At 38.0% G+C, this 15913-nt stretch overlaps 1 pseudogene; it reads right to left on the bottom strand.

The window, feature by feature from the left end:
• Positions 1-8434: 8434 nt before the first annotated feature.
• The window catches only part of LOC101401519 (non-histone chromosomal protein HMG-14 pseudogene), a 96900-nt pseudogene continuing 89421 nt past the window's right edge, over positions 8435-15913 (bottom strand).

Genomic DNA, 15913 nt, shown 5'->3' with positions numbered 1-15913 from the left:
GTTACTAAGACTGATGTCGAAGAGTGTACTGCCTATGTTTTCTTCTAGAACTTTCACAGTTTCAGGTCTTGCATTCAAGTCTTTAATCCATTTGGAGTTAATTTTTGTGTGTGGTGTAAGGTAAGGGTCTACTTTCATTTTTTTGCATATGGCTATCCAGTTTTCCCAACACCATTTGTTGAAGAGACTTTCTTTTCCCCATTGTATGTTCTTGGCTCCTTTGTCAAAGATTAGCTGTCCATAGATGTGTGGGTTTATTTCTGGGCTTTCGATTCTATTCCATTGATCTGTGTCTCTGTTTTTGTGCCAGTACCATGCTGTTTTGGTTACTATAGCTTTGTAGTATATTTTGAAATCAGGGAGTGTGATACCTCCAGCTGTGTTCTTTTTTCTCAGGATTCCTTTAGCTATTCGGGGTCTTTTGTTGTTCCATATAAATTTTAGGATTCTTTGTTCTATTTCTCTGAAAAATGTTGTTGGAACTTTGATAGAGATTGCATTGAATCTATAGATGGCTTTAGGAAGTATGGACATCTTAACTATGTTAATTCTTCCAATCCAAGAGCACGGAATATCTTTCCATTTCTTTGTGTCTTCTTCAATTTCTTTCAGCAATGTTTTATAGTTTTCGGTGTACAGATCTTTCACCTCTTTGGTTAAGTTTATTCCTAGGTATTTTATTCTTTTTGTTGCAATCGTAAATGGGATGGTATTCTTAATTTCTCTTTCTGCTACTTTGTTGTTAGTGTACAGAAATGCAACTGATTTTTGTATGTTGATTTTGTATCCTGCAACTTTACCATATTCGTTTATTACTTCTAAAAGTTTCCTGGTGGATTCTTTAGGGTTTTCTATATATAAAATCATGTCATCTGCAAATAGTGACAGTTTCACTTCTTCCTTTCCAATTTGGATCCCTTTTATTTCTTTCTCTTGCCTGATTGCTCTGGCTCGGACTTCCAGTACTATGTTAAATAGGAGTGGTGACAGTGGGCATCCTTGTCTGGTTCCCGTTCTTAGAGGGATGGCTTTCAGCTTTTCACCATTGAGGATGATATTAGCTGTGGGCTTCTCATATATGGTCTTTATTATGTTGAGGTACTTTCCTTCTATACTCATTTTATTCAGAGTTTTTATCATAAATGGATGCTGTATCTTGTCAAATGCTTTCTCTGCATCTATTGAGATGATCATGTGATTTTTATTCTTCATTTTATTAATGTAGTGTATTACGTTGATTGATTTGCAAATGTTAAACCATCCCTGCATCCCTGGAATAAATCCCACTTGATCATGGTGTATAATCTTTTTAACATATTGTTGTATGCGATTTGCTAGTATTTTGTTGAGGAGTTTTGCATCGATGTTCATCAGTGATATTGGCCTGTAGTTTTCTTTTTTTGTGTTGTCTACTTCTTACTTTCTGATTTGGTTGTCTTTTATTTATTTCATTACCTTGCCTGATTGCTCTTGATAGGACTGGCAGTACTATGTTGAATAAGAGTGGTGAGAGTGGGCACCCTTATCTTTTTCTTGAGCTTAGAGCAAAAGCTTTCAACCTTTCACCACTAAGTATGACGTTAGCTGTGGGTTTGTTGTATACGGCTTTTATTTTGTCCACGTTATGTGGCTTCTATACCCAGTTTGTTTAGCGCTTTTATCATGAAAGGATGTTGTATTTTGTCAAATTTTTTCTCTGCATCTACTGAGATAATTATTTTATTTTTATCTTTCATTCTATTAATGTTGTGTATTATATTTATTGATTTGTGTATGTTGAACCATCCTTGCATCCCAGGGATAAATCCCACTTGATGATAGTGTTTGATCCTTTAATGTGCTGTTGAATTTGGTTTGCTAATATTTTGTCGAGAATTTTTGGATTTATATTATTCAAGGATATTGCTCTGTTCTCTTTTCTTGTAGTGGCCTTATCTGGCTTTAGTATTAGGGTAATGCTGGCCTTGTAAAATTAATTGGGGAGTATTTCCTGATAGGAAATAGTTTGAGCATTACCTAATTGTTGCTTTCTGTTCTTCCAATGATGGTGCTGAAGGAAAAAGAACAGGTAGATAGGCATTGAGAGGAGACATTCAGTACCAGGAGAAGTCAGATCTAAGAAATTAACTTCTTAACCAAACAAGGATCATGCTGAGTTGACTTAATATTATTAGTTTCTTCTCAGTAGTAAAATATTCAAATTACTCCTTAAAGGTAAAAAAAAAATCAAATCAGAAAATAGAACAACCTATTAATATATTTTAAAGGGAAAAGAGATTCTCCTCTTGGGCCAAAGGGGAAATAATTATTTGGAAAGCTATAGCTGAATTGCTATCTGTGGTCGTGTTTTCTTGATGAGAAGATACTACTAGTGATTGGTAATAATAATAATAGTAACGAGCATTTATTGAGTTATTATTATGTGCTAAGCACTCTGCTAAAAAGATTTTCATTTAATCTTCACAATAACCCAATGAAGTAACTGTTAACCACCCCCCGCCGCTTTTACAGAGGAGGAAAGTAAATCTTAAATAAATCAAGTGACATATCCAAGGTCACATAGCTTATAAGTGGCAGAGCTGGGTCAGGAACCCAGGCAGTCCACTTGCAACAACATGGATGGACCTTGAGGACATTATGCTAAGTGAAATAAGTCAGATAGAGAAAGACAAATAGTGTATGATTTCGCTTATATGTGGAATCTGAAACAAACAAACAAACTCATAGAAAAAGATTTGTGGTTACCAGAGGCAGAGGGTGAGGGCAGGAGGAATTGGATGAAAGTCATCAAAAGGCACAAACTTTCAGTTAAAAGATAAATAAGTACTAGGAGGGGTGTAATGTACAACATGATGACTATAGTTAGCACTGCTGTATGGTGTATATGAAAGTTGTTAAGAGAGTGAATTCTGAGTTCTCATCATTCATCATAGTATATATACATTTTTTCTTTCTTTTCCTTTTTTTTGTTACTATATGAGATGATGGATGTTGGCTAAACTTATTGTGGTAAACATTTCACGATATATATGTAATGTCAAATCATTATGCTGTACACCCTAAACTTATACTGTACTGTATGTCAATTATATCTCAATAAAATTGGGGGAAAAAAACAGGCAGTCAACCATAGAGCCTCCACTGGGGATTCAATTGTGAGCCAGACTGACACGGTCCCTGCCCTCGTGGGACACAAACTGGGAAAAGTTCTGAGAAGAAAGTGTACCCGTGACTGGAGATTATACAAAAAAAGACCTTGACTGGTTTAGGGGATCAAGAAACACTTTGCCACATTAAAATCTGAAGCGTGAGCAAATGTTAAATAAGCAAATGTGGTGCAAGGCAAAGACGCATTTAGGGAGAGCATTCCAAAGAGAAGGATTAGCCTATGCAGAGGAAAAAGCCTTGTGGCTAGATCACATCTGAGGAATAACAGCAACAACAACAAAAAGGTTATTGTAGCTGGATGTAGTGAGCATAAGGAAGTATGATACATACTAAAATCAGAGAGGTGAGCAGAATTCAGCTCATGTGAGGTCTTACAGGACATTGTAAGGCATTGCGGTTTACTCTAATGTAGTGGTTATGAACCGGGAGCGATTTTGCACACCCCTCTGCCCAGAGGATATTTGGTAATGTCTAGGATAATTTTTGGTTGTCACAACTTGGGGTAGGCTGCTACTGGCATCTAGTGAATAGAGGTCAAGGACGTTGCTAAACATCTTACCATGCACAGGACAACCGCCCACAACAAACAATTTTTGACCTGAAATGTCAATAGTGCTGAGGTGAGAAACCCTGTTTTAAGGATAATGGGAAACTATTGAAGGGTTTTAAGTAAGTGAGTGGTCAAATTTTAAGTGTATTTTAAGATTGATGTCAGTGTGGAGAACTGATGGTGCAGAGATACAACTAGATATAGGTAGACTAATTAAGAGACTTTTGTAGAAGTCTAGGCATAAGATGATTATGGAATTGCCTAGGGTTGTGGCAGTGGTAGCAGAGAAAAGCGAAAGGATTCAACTTTTACTTTAAAGTAGTGACTAGAGAACTTGCTGAAGGATAGAATGAAGGTGGTGCAGAAGAAAGAGATGAATCAAATATGATACCCACATTTCTGGCTTTAGCTGATGGGTGGATGGATGGAGGTATGATTAAGGGAGAAAAAGAAGATTGAGGGAAGCAAAATGTGGAAGGAGACATGACTTCAACTTTGATCCTGGTAGTTTTGAAGTGCCTACTTGATATATAAATGAAGACATCCAGGAAATATGTATATGGGTTTGGAGCTCAGAAAAATCTAGGCGGGAGAGATATAGTCATGAATTTCCCATCTAGAACAGCAAATGGAGAAGTCTGGAATGTCTAGGGGCAAGCCTTTTCCTCTGAAAAGAGTATCACAAAAGATACTGCTGCTCTCTATTCAAAACTCTCCCTTGGTGTCACTACCAGAGACACTGTTGGTCGGGTCATAGGGCTTACACAGCTTAACATATCTTATAGTCTGTAAACCAATATTCATGTTGCTTAAATAAAAACCACACAGTTTTTGTTTTCATAAACCATACAGTGTCAAAGATGAACGTGATTGTATGAGTTTACTATTTCATACTTGAAGCTAATAATAAAGTTCTTATAGATCTGATGTCTTAAGTTTAGTTGTCTGCCTATCACTCTAGAGTTCAATTCAATTCCACTGCACCTAGAAGAAATGGTAGTATATGATGCACTATTTGACAAGGCAAAGCCCTATGCTGCTCTAGATTTCACTACATTAAATGATTAATGAATCTGTCTACCTCTCTCCACATCTCCTGCCATCACACTGGTGCAAACTACCACCGACTCTCTCCTGGACTTCTACTACAACAGGCTCATATTTGGTCTCCCTGTTTTCAATCCATTCTTCAGACAGCTGCCAACATTGATTGTTCAAAAACATAAATTAGGGCTCACTATTTAAGTCCTTAAAAATTTTCCAGAAATTTCCCATGGCGCTTACAATACAATCAAAATCCTCACCAACCCTTTCCATGATGTATAACTTGCTTACCTTTCCACCATCTCATATACTCTTTGCATCCTCACCATTTTCCAGACACACTATCCTCCTGTATGGGCCAAATTTGCTCTTGCCTCAGAGTCTTAGCATTGGCTGTTACCTCTGTTTGGGCTGTTCTTTCCCCAAATATTCACACAGCAGTAGCCCTCCCACATTCCAGGTCTTAGTCACCTCCTCAGAGAGGGCCATCTCTGACTCCATCTACTTAGCTATGTAGCATTGGGTAAGTTGCTCAACTTTCTAAGCCTCAGTATCCTCATCAAGGAAATGAAGGTAAAGAGAGTTCTTATCAAGAAAGATGGAAGTTTTAATAAATGATTCTGAGAAGACTCTTAGCCATTTGGAAAAAGGTAAAACTAGATCCATATTTTATACTATGTGTAAGGATAGATTCTATATGGATCAGGGATCTAAATGTAAGAAATGAAAGCAAACAAATCCTAGAAAAAAAATATGAGTGACTTCCTCTTTAACCTGGGTGTGGGTAAAGTCTTGCTAAGTATGGCTTAAAATGCAGAGGCAATAAAAGAAAATATTGATAAATTTGACTACATAAAAAAAAACAAATAATGCATGTAAAACTCCCCTCCCACCACCACAAACAAGATCAAAAAACAATTGAGAGAAACTGGGAGAAAAATATTTGCAAAATATATCATAAATAAAGAACTGATATCCTTAAGTTCTTATTTAAAGAATTTAAATATATATATAAATTGTTAAAAATTTATAATTTTTATAAATTATAAAATATAATTTTTTTTAAATTTATTTTTTGTGAGAAAGATCAGCACTGAGCTAATATCTGCCAATCCTTCTCTTTATTTGCTGAGGAAGACTGGCCCTGGGCTAACATCCACACCCATCTTCCTCTACTTTATAAGGGACACCGCCACAGCATGGCCTGACAAACTGTACGTTGGTGTGTGCCCGGGATCCAAACCAGCGAACCTCAGGGGGCAGCAGTGGAGTGCGCGCACTTAACCGCTTGCGCCACCGGGCCGGCCCATAAAATATAATTTTATATAAATAATTCTTAAATACAAAAAATTTTTAAAAATTGAGAGAAAAGGGGGCTGGTCCGGTGGCGTAGGGGTTAAGTGCGCGCACTCCACTTTGGCGGCCCAAGAGTTCACAGGTTCGGATCCCGGACGCGCACCAACACATCACTTGTCAAGCCACGCTGTGGCAAGGTCCCATATAAAGTGGAGGAAGATGGGCATGGATGTTAGCAGAGGGCCAATCTTCCTCTGCAAAAAGAGGAGGATTGGCATCGGATGTTAACTCAGGGCTGATCTTCCTCACACACAAAAAAAAAAAAAATTGAGAGAAAAGGCCAAAAACCTGATAGAAAAATGGGCAAAGAACATGAACAGACAATCATCCCCCCATTTTTTAAATGGCCCTTAAATATATGAAGAGATATTCAATTTCCCTCATGATAAGAGTACTACAAAGTAAAATTTACACTGGAATACCATTTCTCGTGTACCAGATTGGCAAAAACTAAGTGTGAAAAATGACTCTGCTGGTGAAGGTGTAAGCAGACACTCTCGTGTATTGCTGGTGGGAATGCAAATTGGTACAACTCTGATGGAGGGGAATCTGGCAATACTTAACAAAATTACATATGCATTTGCTTTTTGACCTAACAATCCCACTCTACCTTGAAAATTCACCTCCGCCAATACGAAAATAGATATGCACAAGGTTATTCATTGCAGCATTGCTTGTAATTGCAAAATTTTGTAGCGGTTGAATAAACTATGGTACATTCGTACAGTGGAGTATTATGTAGTTTTGTAAAATAAAATTTTTTAAAAAGAATGAGGAAGATGTCTATGAACTGATGTGGGATGATTTCCAGGATATAGTGTTAGGTGAAAAAAAGCAAAGTGCAAAACAGCATGTGCAGTATGCTACATTTTATTTAAGAAAGAAAAGGAAATAAGAAAATGTACCTGCATCTGCTCATTTGTGCAAAAATAAAACACACAGGAAGGATAAACTAGAGACAAATAAGATCTGTTTCCTAAGGGCGTGGGTGGGAACACGGTGGAAAAGATAGATAGGAATGAAGTGGACGTGACACTTCTCTGAGAATTCCTTTTTGAACATTTCTAACTCTTGGAACCATGTTAATGTTTCACATACTCAAAAAAGGAAAATCAATAAAATCAATAAGTTGGAAAAACCCTAAAATGGAACAAAAATAAAAAATAGACAGAAATGAACTGAACTTAATTTTTAAACAAATAACACAACTGCACTGAAGAATGGAAGAAGAGAACTAATTCAAATAACTTTTCTTTCACACTTGAGATTTTATTGGTTGTTTTCAGGATCAGTACACAGATATGATGAACAATTTGTTCAAATTTTAGTGTTTGTACCAAAAATCTAAAAAGCCGTGTAGTTGTAATTCTTTTCTAAACCGTTATTTCAGTGATTTTCCAGTTTAAAGTTTGGAGGCAAATTTTCCTCAAGAGGATATCAAATACCAATACCTTCGAATGTTTTATAAGCTGCTGCATTTTAAGTCTCATTAATTCACAATTTAGTATACATACTACATACACAGATTTTCTTTTCTTTTTTTTTTTTTTGTGAGGAAGATCGGCCCTGAGCTAACGTCTGCCAATCCTCCTCTTTTTGCTGAGGAAGACTGGCCCTGGGCTAACATCTGTGCCCATCTTCCTCCACTTTATATGGGACCCCGCCACAGCATGGCTTGACAAGCAGTGCGTTGGTGCACGCCCCAGATCGGAACGGGCCAACCCCAGGCTGCCGCATTGGAGCACACGCACTTAACTGCTTGCACCACCAGGCTGGCCCCTACATACACAGATTTTCAATCTTTCCCAGCATATAACAAAGTGATTAGGAAAACTGGACAACCACAACTATATGTTACAAAGTGCACACAATTCTGACAGGGAAAGCCAAGGTCAGGGAGTAGTTTTGTTTAAGAAACAATTCTACTAAAAACAACGTGGAAAAGAAATCATTAAAAATGTTGAAGACATATTAAATGCATGACTGTGACTCCAAATTGCCGTTTCGTATGCTTTGTATTATAGGATATAAAAACTGCCTTCCTCCAGTCTATGGTTAAGTTTATACCTAACATAGTCAAACCCTCCCATAATTCAATGTCCCACCATTTTATCTTTGTACCAAAACCCAAAAACCCAACCAGCAAATATTTCACCACTTAAAGCATTTATACTTAACAAAGGAGATGAAGGGCATTCCCTTCTTAAAAATGTTTCTAGACCTACTAAAAAGCTTGCATTTTCAAATTAGTTGGTAGAGATATTCATATAATTGTACAGAGATACAGAAACCGCTAAGACATGGTATACATATTAATCAGACGGCTTCTTTCTCTCTTGCTTCATTAGAGGCTGGATTCTGCTCGTTTTCTGTTCTCCGTTTCCTGCACGTCAATCTTTAGATTCTTGGTTAGCCATTTCGGCCTGTTTGCCCTTTGTGCTCCTTTTCCTTTTTGCTTGCACTTTTTGATCTGAGAGTTTATCCTTTCTTGCTGCCTTTTTGGGCCTTGTTTCCACCTTTGCAGGAGCGGACTTAGCTGACAAACTCGCAGATCTCTTGGGCTCTCTCTTCACCGCCACTTCGACTGAATTGACCTTCCTCTGGGGCGTCTTGGCAGCAAGGAGGGCATGATCAGGGTGCCTGCAGGCTGCTTAGTGCAGAGAGCCTTCTGGAAGCTGGGCTGTCAGGCTACTGCCCCTCCTCCTGCCCTCCAATAACTTCTGAACATAGTATTTCAACAAGATGACCTCAGCCTAAAGACAAAAAGAAATCCAAAAAATATTTAACTCTAGTTGGTAGGCTTCTTTTTCTCAGAGGCATGGGTTAGCCACATTGAATTACTTTGTGTTTTCTAGGATTCACCAAATACATAGCTATATTGTGGATAAAGCCAGCCAGCCTTCTCATTGTCAGAGAAGGAAGTTACAAATATGGGAAATGGGAAAAATAGAATGAACCCTGTAGCGTTGGATTGCATTTTGTGGTATCACTGTGACCTAATAGATTTTATTATAAATATAGATAGGTATGTAAATAGATATCAATGTATACAGGTGAATATGTGTCTATTTTCTAGCTTTGTTAGCAGAGGGAGCCTAGAAGCAATGACAAACAAGAAACACCCAGCACACCTAGTGCCCAGATCTTGGTTTCCAAATACTCAAGGGAATCCAACCTCCTTGAAGAAATGGCTAATTTCAAGGCTGGAGAAGGAAAAGAATACAGTGAATCTGTAATATCTTGGTGTGCCAGAAAGTAAGAAACTGTTCAAAGCATGAGGGGGATATGCCAAAGGGACAGAGGAGCCATTTGTAAGGGGCTTCTACTGATCAAATGGAGGATAATTTGAGCATCTAAATAAATGACGGTTAAAGATTTTATCCCATTAAGTAACGTAAGAATCCGTGAGTCCATATTGATAAATAAATAAATAAGAAATAAACAGAGAAGGGAAAGGTCCTTCTTAGAGTAGAAAGCCAACTAATAAATGTAGAAGTGATGATGGAGTTAGAAAATTATCGTTTGACAACCATAATAGCAATAATATTTTCGAGCAATAATCAACTAAATCTAGTGTGTAAAATTTTGAGGATATTTACATAGCTTCAAAGTATCTCCCCATATGAAGCTTATTAATTACAAATGGGAAACTAGTTAGGTTATAGTGAGAAAATCCTAGCAGATATCACCTTAACCAACGATCAAAGTTAACATCCCCAGTATTGGGACTGGTCGACATCATGTGTCTCCTGATATGATGCACGGGGAAGAACTCAACATCACCCCAGGGTTATTCCTGCCCAAAATGCATAACCTGAATATAATCAGAAGTAAACATCAGACAAACTGAGGGATATTCTATCTAGTCAGTACCGTTAAAAAAATGTCAATGTCTTAAAACATGAAGAAAGATTGTGATTCAGGTTAAAGGAGACTAAATAGACATAACAATTGAATGCACCATGTGTTTCTGTATTTTGTTTCTATAAAGGATGTCATTGGGACAATCGGCAAAATCTGAATGAGGTCTGTAGATAGATAAATAGTGTTGTGTCAAAGTTAATTTACTGATTTTGATCATAGTACTGTTGTTATGTCAGAGAATGTCTCTGATTTTAGGAAATACACGCTGAAGTAGTTAGGGATAAAGGGCCATCATGTCTAAAACTTACTCTCAAATGGTTCCAAAAAATAGCCATAATAATAGGTATATGAAAATAAGTATGTATGTGTATGTTATATGTATATATTAACATATATGTATATAATATACATATGTAGGAAAATCCCTACCTTGCAAAGATCTTTTAAGGATTAAAGAGAAAATTATGTAAAGGGATTAGTACTGTGCTTGGTACATTATAGATGCTGGATATATGTTAGCAATTGTTGTCATTATTGGCACTTAGAACTTAGTTTCTTCACCTCTAAAATGGGATTAATTATGCAGACTGCAAAGGGTATTAACTAAGATAATGTTTGTAAAAGTGATATGTGAACCCTAATGTTCTCTAAAAAAGTAAAGTCATTATTAAAATTATTTTTAAAATTTACGAATACTTCCATAGTGCTTATTATGTAGCAATATTGATTCATTTAATCTTCATAGCAACCCTATTGAGGTAGATAATATTATCACCCTCATTTTATAGGTGAGGAAACTGAGAGGGTAAGTAACTTGCCCAAGGTCATACAGCTAGTAAGTTGTAGATCCAGGCTTGGAGACCAGGCAGTCTGACTCCAGTTTTTATTCTTAACCACTATGCTGTATTGATTGTCATTTCTTTTGCTACTTTATTTTAATTTCATGTATCCTAACATCTCTTCTCCAGAAGAGGTATTACACTGCTAATATTCCAGGATTTGGTGACAATCCCATGGTGGCCTTCTCTATACTACTTAACACAGTGCCATTTTTGGTTATAGACAATTTTTTACACCCTCTTTTTCTTTTCATATTGAAGGGAGCTTTTCTCTTTTGTATATCATTCTACTACTCTCCCTTATGTGAACCTATGAGGAAACTTTGTCATTTCACTTGTTTTTCTTCTGAATCTTCCCCAGACCTGCACATATAGTGGTCCACGTGTGGCAGAATAATGATTTTACACAAGAAATGGAGCATAATGTTTTCCATTTTGTTTTCAGTCCTATTTCTGAAAATGACCAGCCTTTGGTCAGTAATTTGAGAGGCTGAGCTATTAGGCAGCCTGCCTTGAACAAAACTGGTACTCTCAATCGTGTCTCTGGACGAACTATTAAAATAGGACTCTAAAAGTGATTTAGAGGTGAGTCTAGAAATAATTTGCTTCTCTTATGCTTTACTTTTTGCTTTCTTTGGTTAGAGATAGATTATTATTCTAATCATTCTCTCAGTTTCATATGTTTAAACATGACTAATAATTTCTGGAAAGGTGACAATAGATACATAATAGCCATTGGAGTTTTTAAGAGATATTGTGACAGTTAAATTTCTGACTTACCTAAAATTCTAAAATATGAATTAAATTTTGGCAAATCTACTCCCAAATGCTAGCTTTAGAAATCTATAACTTAGCTCTACTCACAAGGGATTGCTCCTTCAGTTCATGAATTGGCAAATATAAGAGGCAATCTTGGCTACAAGTAACAAACGAATCCACTCTTGTTCTTTTACCCTGGTCATGAAACAGTTGTGTTTCCCTTTTAGGAAATCAGGAAGCATGATTGTTTGTGCATTTTCATCCTCAGTCTTAAAGAATTAACCAGCATAAAATGAAAGCAGTGGGGATGTGATTAAAAACAACAACAGCAGTTTGGTGTACTAAATGATACTCCACACTTCTCTGAAGATCTGTTCAATTTTATTCATTTTTAATTTCTCTCTGTTCTTCAGGTTGCATGTTGTGGTCTGAATGTTTCTGTCCCCCCCAAAATTCACAGGTTGAAATCCTCATCCCCAGTATGATGGTAGCAAGAAGCAGGGCATTTGGGAGGTGATTAGGTCATGAGGGTGGAACCCTCATGAATGAGACTAGTGACCTTACAAAAGAGACCCTGGAGAGATCCCTTACTCCTTCCACCATGAGAGGACACAGTGAAAAGATGGCAAACTATGAACCAGATTCACCAGACACTGAATCTGCCAGCACCTTGATCTTGGACTTCCCAGCCTCCAAAACTGTGAGAAATAAATTTCTGTTGTTTATAAGCCACCCAGTCTATGGTATTTTGTTACAGCAGTCATAACAGACGATGACATTGCATAATCTCTATTGATCTGTCTTCAAGTTCACTGATTCTTTTTTCTGGTACCTCAAACCTACTGCTGTATCTTTCTAGTGAATTTTTCATTTCAATTATTATGTTTTTTAACACCAGAATTTCCATTTGGTTCCTTTAAATAATATCTTTGTTTATTTATGTTCTCTATTTTATGAGTCATTGTCATCATACCTCCCTTTAATTCTTTAAGCATAGTTTCCTTTCTTTGAATATATTTATAATAGCTCCTTTGATATCTCTTTCTGCTAAGGCCAACATCTGGGCCCCTTCGAAGTCAATTTGTATTATCTGCTTTTTCTCCTGTCTATAGGTTGCAATTTTTTGTTTCTTTGCATGTCTTGTAATTTTTTTGTTGATAATTGGACATTTAGGATAATATATTGCAGCAACTCTGGGTACTGATTCCCCCCCAGGGAGAATTGTTATTGTTATTGTTTGGTCAATCGATTATTTGTTAGTGACTTGGCTGCACTAAATCTGCAAAATCTATTTCCCCTACAATTTGCAGCCTCTGATGTCCCCACTCAGCTTTTTTCCCTTTGTTCTTTTTCTTTTAGCCTGACTACCTAGTAGTCACCCCTGAGTGAGCATAAGCCACTTTCAGGTCAAAGGTTGTGCTGAAGCACACTTGGCCAGTTACATCTTTTTCCTTTACCGTTGGATGAGTGTGTGTGGCTTGGATGCTACTATCACAGCTCAGAGAGTTTACATGTTTTAGCCCCATGTTCTGCCAGGGACTAGTAGCTTGGAGGTTCCCTCTTAGCTCTCAAGAGAGCACAGTTTTGAGTATGCACACAGTCTTATGGACTGCCAGGGATGACTGTGATATTATTTTTAGGCCTGAATTCCCAGGAGCCACCCCTGGGTCAGAGTAGTTTATTGCTGAGTGTTTGGTCAGAGGTATGTTTAAGCCCCTTGTGCCAGTGAGGCTTCTGTCCTGTGTGGAGGAGTCTATGTCTGGCTTGGAGATGCTTTCAAGTCTGCCTCATGTTCTGCTCTGATTGCTCCTGAGTGGGTGCAGCCTAGCACACACTCATAGCCTTCCCAACCCAATAGATTTGACTGTGATGCTAGGAGGGCTTTTCTTAACTGTTTCTCTGAGTTTCTCTCTTAAACTTCTGGCTGCTCTGCTACTTTGGTTATATCGTGGGGTTACCAGCCTCCTCTTGTTCTCCACCAAGATCTCCACTGTTTTCAAGAATACCCTTAGGCATGGAGTTCAATCGTTATTTTACTGGAGAGAGGGTTTGCTAAGCTCTTTGTTCCATCATTCCAGAAGTTCTGTCCCCCTCCCTCCTTTTTTTAACAGGATAAAACTGAAGCCTAGAGAAATTGTGAATTGCCTATGCAGCGATGAGACTGGGACCAGAACCCAAACCCAATGTTTTTCCCACTGTTCCAGGTGCTTCAAGTAAAATGGCCAGTGGTTTTACATTTCTGCTGTGTCATAGTTGAGTAGACGCGATCCAGGTAAAGGGTGAAGATCAGAGATAGATCCAATAATCCAAGTTCAAAATTGGTTTACTAAAGTAATGTGTTGTCAAGTGACCGTACTGCTTCCTTGATGCTTTTTATTTTGATTCTTTTGTGCTTCACTGATGCTCCCTCTCCTCATTTCATCTCCCACCCTACCCCTTGCAAATACTATAGGGTGTCCTTGGGCACTGGTGATATTTCCAGAACAATTATTCTACTGAGAAGGCACGCATAGATCTGAGTCTTTCTGTCCGGTATTAGCTTATCAAACATAAATTTTGAACTGGTGGGCTGGTGTAGGTTATAGAATCCAGGCTTTAACATCAAACTCCATTTCAGAACAAAGTTTGGCCATTTCCTGGTTGAGTGTTCTGAGGTATGTTGGGCAATCTTTCTGAAGCTCAGTCTCTGCATCTGAAAAATGGGAATAATACCCTACAGAACGTTGTGAGGAATCAATGTAGTCAGGTGTGTATAGAGCCTGGCACGGAACAGGGACGGACTGCAGCAGCTCCTTTCCATCCTCAGTGTCATTGCTGTTAAAGAGAAGTTAGTTATCAGGGTTTCACTCACTCCTCCTTTTCTGCAGACTGTTGCTTAGTTTCTTGTTCCTGATGGTATCTCTTTTGGATATTATGCTGTCCAATTGATGCACTTCCTTAGTACTTTACGTGATATTGTGCTTTACCTAATATTAAATTTGGTACTTTACATATTATTAAAAGGGAGGAACTGCCTTGGAGATAGATAAAGTCTGGATTTCTGATCATTTTGTCCTAGTTTGTGAAATTGGAGTTCCTACTTCCATCCAGCATCTTGTCTATTTGCGCTGCTGTCAGATTAACCTGTTATCAGAGCATCCAGAAATAGTGAAATAACTCACTAAATTAGTAGTCTGGAGTTCAAAGGACAATTGTTTTATGTAAGTGTTTTAAAAGATTCATATCCTCCCAAAAGTAAGCAATTCAGTAAATCTGTCCAGTCTAAGTGTGTTATGATTGGGCTGGATTAACCTCCTTCCATTAAAACAGAAATGCAGAACTCTGTGCTGCAGCCAAGAGGAACTGGTTAATGTCCATCAGGGATCGAAAATGTAGTTGTTTGGTTCTAGGCTGACATTTTGTTTCCCAATCTCAAAGTTTGTTCATGAAATTGGTATGAGCCTCAGAGTCTGCTGAGTGTGGATAAAGGATGTGTGTGTGTGTGTGTGTGTGTGTGTGTTTGCTTTGGGAGGAGGGGTCTCAATGTGGCATTGGAGGTTCATAGATAAGTCATGACAAGGCACCAAGGATCACAATAATAATTAAGAATTATGTTGTGTTTATAATGTCAAGACCCTATTCTATGTGCTTTGTAAGTGTTAATTCATTTAATGTTCAGAAAAACCCTGTGAGGTAGTTATGATTATTATTCCCATTTTACAGGTGAGGATGCTGGGGCACAGAAAAGTGACTTGCCTATGGTCAAACAGAGTTGGCATAGAAACTAACATGGGGGCCGGCCCCGTGGCTTAGCGGTTAAGTGCGCGAGCTCCAGTGCTGGCAGCCCGGGGTTCCGATCCCGGCAGCGTACCGACGCACCACTTCTCCGGCCATGCTGAGGCCGCGTCCCACATACAGCAACTAGAAGGCTGTGCAACTATGACATACGACTATCTACTGGGGCTTTGGGGTGGGGGGGAATAAAAAAGAAACTAAGATGGCCAGCTTCAAAATCAATACTGTCAATTGCTATGCCACCTCTTACATAATGATGTGGGATAAAAAGCATTCATTATCCCTAAAGCTTGCATTATTTTTTTGAATAGTTTTATTGTGGTAAAATACATATGCTATAGAATTTACCATCTTAACATTTTTAAATGCACAGTTCAGTGGTATAAAGTACTGGTTTTCTTGCTTGCTTGCTTTTTTTATTTTTGCTAGAGGAAGATTAGCCCTGAGCTAACATCCATGCCAATCTTCCTTTAATTTGTATGTGGGACACTGCTACAGCATGGCTGCTGACTGGAGTAGGTCTGTGCCTGGGATTTGAACCTGCGAACCCAAGCCACCA

Source organism: Ceratotherium simum, chromosome X (assembly GCF_057802395.1).
Source record: "Ceratotherium simum simum isolate JZ-2026a chromosome X, ASM5780239v1, whole genome shotgun sequence".
Lineage (NCBI taxonomy): Eukaryota > Metazoa > Chordata > Mammalia > Perissodactyla > Rhinocerotidae > Ceratotherium > Ceratotherium simum.
Note: the sequence above shows the minus strand (reverse complement) of the source record. Positions and strands in the feature narration are given on the sequence as shown.